At 28.1% G+C, this 6,180-nt stretch overlaps 1 protein-coding gene across 2 annotated transcripts in view; it reads left to right on the top strand.

Annotated features, from left to right (window-relative positions):
* The first annotated feature begins 1,529 nt into the window (after window positions 1-1,529).
* Stum (mechanosensory transduction mediator stumble) overlaps window positions 1,530-6,180 on the top strand; it is a 30,956-nt gene continuing 26,305 nt past the window's right edge. For both annotated transcript variants that reach the window (XR_014424933.1, XM_083033804.1), the window contains exons 1-3: window positions 1,530-1,863; window positions 1,972-2,030; window positions 3,718-4,018. The gene's annotated coding sequence lies outside the window, so the exon portion shown is untranslated. The remainder of the gene's footprint in view (window positions 1,864-1,971; window positions 2,031-3,717; window positions 4,019-6,180) is intronic.

Raw genomic sequence — 6,180 nt, 5'->3', positions numbered from 1 at the left:
ATATCTCACTACGGTTAGCCTTTTCATCGCGCAATCACTCAGCTATTTTCGAATAGAAAGATGAGATGCTGGCTAAATTTCAAGAGTTCTGTTATCTCTAAAACAGTTCTCGTATAGTTGCACACATGTACAATGCTCTTCTATAAAGTTTATGTGACAAAAATAAATAGAACATTTTTTTAACAATTATTCTTTACGAAAAACTCGTATATTCTTAAAAAAAAATGAGCTGCTGGCTGAATTTCAAGATTTCTGCTATCTTTAAAAAGTTCTCGTACAGTTGCACACATGTACAATGCTCTTCCATAATGTTTATGTGATAAAAATAAATGGAAAATTTTTTTAACAATTAATTTTTACGAAAAACTCGAATTTTCGAATAAAAATATGAGATCGGGCTAAATTTCAAGAGTTCTGTTATCTTTAAAACAGTTCTCGTATAGTTGCACACGTATAGTTGAAAAAAATAAATAAATAAATAAATAAAAAACAAAGAATTATATTAAAATTATATTTTTAATTAGTAGAATTAAGAAAATAAAAAATAAAAAATGAGAATAGAAAAATGATATATTATTATATTTTATTATTATATATTATTTATTATAATATATATTAATATATTTTACATTTTAACATAATACGAAAATCATTGTCAAATATCATAAATATTGCAACAAAATATTTATCAAATTTAATTAATTGAATGATAAATACGATATTAAGTATAAGTACAATCTGTTTAATTGCTAACGAGCATGATACATTATGTTATTTTATTTATTACGCAATGTTAAACTTGAATAAGCGATATTCATAATTGCAAGAAATATTGATGGACGATCATTGGAATATTACTTAATACATGCAATCGCGATTAATTTTTAATCAGTCTTTCGAAATTTGAAATTAATATGTATGTATGTATGTCAGGTTCCGTACACACACGTATAAATGACACACTTGAAATTACAATCGCAGTGATTACGAAATCGAAATATTGAATCGTATATAATATAAATTTAAATACACAGTAATAATTTAGACGATGGTTCAAGTACAAAAGTTACAGCCTATAACGGTTTTTGAATTTGGCGCGCGGCGCGCTGAGTGTTGACTTACGTAGTTACTACGTCACGTCCTTCGTCCCTCGCGTCCTCGCGCTAGTCACGGTATCGCGCTCAATCGGCTCCGCATTTTTCACGTGTTTTTCCCGTTAAGAATGAATTCCGCGTACAAACGAATGTCGGCAGTATTGAATCGTGCCACGGGCAATTAGCAGGAAGTATTAATTAACTCGTGCGATCGCGGTTAATCAACCTACGACAGTCTGCAACCGCCGGGCTACGCCGCTTTGCCGCTTTTTCTCCGAATCGATCGATCTCATTGAACATTCTGTTTATTAAGAGATATGTATCATTTCGCGTCATTTATTTGTACGAATCGCATCGCGTTCAAGCTTTTGTGCTTTGGTAAAACTATATTTTGGATGTGAGATATTTAATTAATACATAATTTATCGTTTTCAGATGATTGTGTCGCGCGCGAACCGCGCGAAGTTTGTTGCATTACGTCACGACATACTACGTCACAGCGTACTACTTCACTACATATCGCGAATATCGAAAGTGGCGGATGGTTATATATCGTCGTTATTTATCCGTTGTTATTTATGCAATCCGGTGCGTAGTGCGTGCAATCGGTGTCGAGAATGCCGTACAAAGTAACGGGCGATCGTTCTATCGTATTATTTAATGCGGGAAATCTAAATCAGTAATGCCTGGTCGATGAAAATGCATCTCGGCGAACGATTTCCGAAGCGACGCAACAATCAACGAGAATATGGCAGCGTTTCAACGACTGGTGAGCAAATTGACTTTATTTACCTGATTATATCATCGTCATTTACCTGAAATATATAGCTAGCATATAAAAATCGCTCATATAATAATAATATAATATTATTTATAGGAACGACTTTCCGAAGCGACGCAACAATCAACGAGAATATAATCGCGTTTCAACGACCGGTGAGTAAATTAATTTTATTTAACTAATTATACCTATCATCGAATTTATATCATCGCCATTTACTTGAAATATACATTAGCCATATATATAATATATATTAGCCAGCATATGAAAACCGCTAATATAATAATAATATAATATTGTTTAGAATATAAATTGATTTTTGAGATTAGCGCTTAGAAATAAATTTGCATTATATATACATATATTTAAATTATGCATTATATATTTTTGATAAGCACTCGCATTAAGAATTTCATAAATATCTTAAAGTTATTCTTTTTTTTTTTTTTTTTTTAAACGGAATAATATAACATTGGTTAAAAAATCTATTTTTGAAATTAGCTCAGAAAGAAATTTAAATTATACATTATATATATTTTCAATAAACATTCGTATTAACAATCTCATGAATATTTTAATATTATTTTTTTTTATTTGAAAGACTATACTTTAGATACTTTGAGCAAAATATAACTCAAATTTATTTTTCTTATTATTCGCGAAATATATAGCCAGTATATTAGAAAACACTAATGTAATAATAATACAATATTGGTTAAAAAATCTATTTTCGAGATTAGCTCAGAAAGAAATTTAAATTATGCATTATATATATTTTCAATAACTATTCGTATTAACAATCTCATGAATATTTTAATGACTTCTAAAGAGTCTCTAATGAAAACGATTCTATCATTTGTGAATCTGAATACGATGCTCAAAGTTGCGATCCTCTCTTAAAGTATTATAATTTTAATTATATTCGATTGAAATAAAGGCGATGCGATGCGTAAAGTTTACAATGCGGATAAAAATAGTAATATATTTAATAGTAATATAATTAAAATAGTATTATGTTGTAAATAATATGTTATAATACCTTCTTCTTGATTAATATTTTTTGATAGAAATCAGCTGATAACTGTCAAAAATATTATAACATATTATTTAAAACATATTATTTTAAAAATTAATTAGCAAATTAACGCTTTAATCAGCTGATTTCTGTCAAAAAATATTAATAAAGCGAAAATTTGCTAATTAAATTTTAAAATAATAATTATAAAAATTAAAATAATAATATGTTTTAAATAATATAATATAATACTTAAAATTCGATTGTTATTTTTGAAAGCTATCAGCTGATTTCTGTCAAAAATTATTAATCGCAGCTAAGGCATTATAACATATTATTTACAACATATATTACTATTTTAATTTTTATAACCTATTATTATTTTAAATTTTAATTAGCAAATTAACGATTTATTTAAATTTTAAACTAATAATATGTTATAAAAATTAAAATAATAATATATGTTTTAATGTCATAATTCTTTTTGACAGTTACCAGCTGATTTCTGTCATAAAATATTCGAGTTTAAAATATTATAACATATTATTTACATCATATTATCACATTTTTATGAAATTAATTTTATCTGATATAAATATTTTTAAAGAAAACTTTGTACATTTTTTTTATAACGATAATTTTTTCACATTAAATTCAACAACAAATAATATTGAAAGAAGTTATAATAAATTTTTTTTCGATGTAACACATAGTAAAATAGATTAATGTATACCTAAATGAATGAATGAACATTTCTTTTAGGAAACACATAATTTTTGTTATATTTGTTTAAGTATCTTTCTATATATGTATTTTATTTGTTACAGGGAGCATTGCTGATAAGCTGCGCTCTTGACTGCGAGATTCTCGAGTATCGAATGGACGTTGATTCGTGCGATTATAGCTTTCGAATCGTTTCTTCTCATTGTGCAATGTACGCGAAATACGCGTGTAATTCACGCGTTGCGTCGGGAGTGCCGTGTAAAGTTTCGCGCGTCGGAAGTGCCGTGTAAAGTGTCGGGCGATTGTAATTATTCGTGTTTTCGCGAGTGTTGTGAGTGCTACCATGGACCAAGAGAGGAGGAGGAGGCCCGGGGAGGCATCCAGCGACAGCGGGGCAACTGTGAGGTATGCAAAATACCTAAAAATATTTTTTCTAAATAATTGTCTAAATATTGCGTTTTCTCTCAAAGGCTCACATTTGTGAGTACGAGAGCAAGTATCCGAAATACCCGAAGTATCCGAGCTATGCCTGAATAGCCAGACACACAATAGTTTTTATAACTACATACACAAAATATATTTAAAATGATATGTCGTCTGTGTGTTATAAATTTTATTATTATGTTTTTTGCACACTCATTTTTGAATTTCAAAACTTGAATTTCAAACTTTAAAGTTATATATTAAAGCATTATTCATATTTTTCCATGTACATTCTAATTAAATACTCTGACACTTTAATTTTATATCAGTTTCTGTACTATCATGTGTGTTCAGAATATTATTTGTTTAAAAATTGACATTTTGAAAATTTTATACTATATAATATAATATAAGTATATATATTTTATTATCCAAAGTTTATATTTTAGAGAATGTTCTTGTGTGCTAATAAAACATTTCAAATTAGGATAAATATTGGAACGTTTTCGATTGTTAAATATTTGATTGCGGCATTAGTCGCGTGTAAGAACATACAGCCGGCATCGAAGTATTAGCTCGAAGATGATGACATAGGCAAGGCAGTGCAGTTCCTGTCTATTATAGGCCGTGCCCAGTTTCGTCCAATCAAGCTAATGTTCCAATAATTCGGAGCTAGCTGCTTAATAAATAAATGAACAGCCTCGCCTGAGAGGTTCGATTAGGTACATTTAGATGCGATGTACTAGGCTGCGTATTTTCGCGTTACTTGATCGCATTCTTGACAAGGTCTGCGCAGCTCTAAAGGGTGAGGGTGGAAGGGTGGAGAACACGTGGGTGGACGTAGGTGTTGCGTGCAAAACTCGCGGACTCTCTCTCTCTTTTTATTTTTTCTGAAGATACGATAATTTGAATATAATCGATAAAGATGTATAAAACTGGGGGGATCTTCTCGAAAGAATTTTAGAATTTTTCTAAAACATTTCTAAAAATGTTCTGACGATTAAATATAAAAGATAAAGATCTGAAAAAAATAATATAATGGTGCTCTAGCAAAAATTAGCAATAATTTTTCTATTTTAAAATTGATTTACCAATCATAAAGTTTTTCGATAAAATATTATCCAATTTGAAATATTATCCAAATATTATTCAAAATATTATCCAAAATATTATTTAAAATTATGTAGGACATGTTAAATTTTGATATTCTATTTGCTAATTGCAAAAATGTCTTTTAGAGAAAAATCAGAACTGTTTACCAATCATATCAAAATTCTAGAAATTGGGTGCTACTTTCATATAGGTTTCTCTCTTTTGTGAATGGTTTACCGAGACCGATTGTGCTCGACATGACAAATTATAGGAATGATTCCGCAAAAAGTATTATTTTTCTGTACAATTCTCGTATAAAAATTTTTGTTGCATTTTTGCAAAATATATCTATAGATATACATGAAATATATTACATTATAATATACATGGAGTAAATTAAAGCAAATTATATATAATCTCTTTCTTCTTCAAAAAAGAATCATTATTTATGACTATTATTATTGTACAGCATTAATAATATATTATTATATAATGGGATTGTATTATTATGTCTAATATATAATGTCTCTGTATGTAAAGATTTGAAAAAATTTTTACAAATTATAATTATTCATGATTGAGAGAGGATATAATTTAATTATATTTTGATTTCAAAGTTACAATATATTGTTATCTTAAATCTACTTTGGTAGAAGATCGATGTACTTCATAATATAAGTTGGGTATAAAGTGCTAGAGTTGAAAAGTAATGATAAATAGCGTTATTTCTTGTAAAATGTGGTAGAATTGATTTTTGTTAATGGTATTTATTAATGCAGTTTTTTAATGCAGTGGTAATGCATGAATCGAGAGAAATTCATAAATTAAGTTTTAATAGATAGCAATAAAAGTAAAATGTAATAGCATTATTCAATTTATATTAATTCTAACAGAATTTTAATGAACTTTATTACGAAAATATTAAATGCTGAAATTTTAAAATTTACAAAAAAGATAATCTTTCACAAATACAATACATTTTTCTCTAACCAAAGGTCGATTTATAATTTCACGAGAGAGATGAAAGGCTGCGTGTATTCGTTTTCTGCTGA

The sequence above is a fragment of the Prenolepis imparis genome, unplaced genomic scaffold (assembly GCF_030444845.1).
Source record: "Prenolepis imparis isolate NDT839.2.m4 unplaced genomic scaffold, iyPreImpa1.0 SCAF_1, whole genome shotgun sequence".
Taxonomy (NCBI): Eukaryota; Metazoa; Arthropoda; class Insecta; order Hymenoptera; family Formicidae; genus Prenolepis; species Prenolepis imparis.
This window is presented reverse-complemented; position numbering and strand designations above follow the sequence as displayed.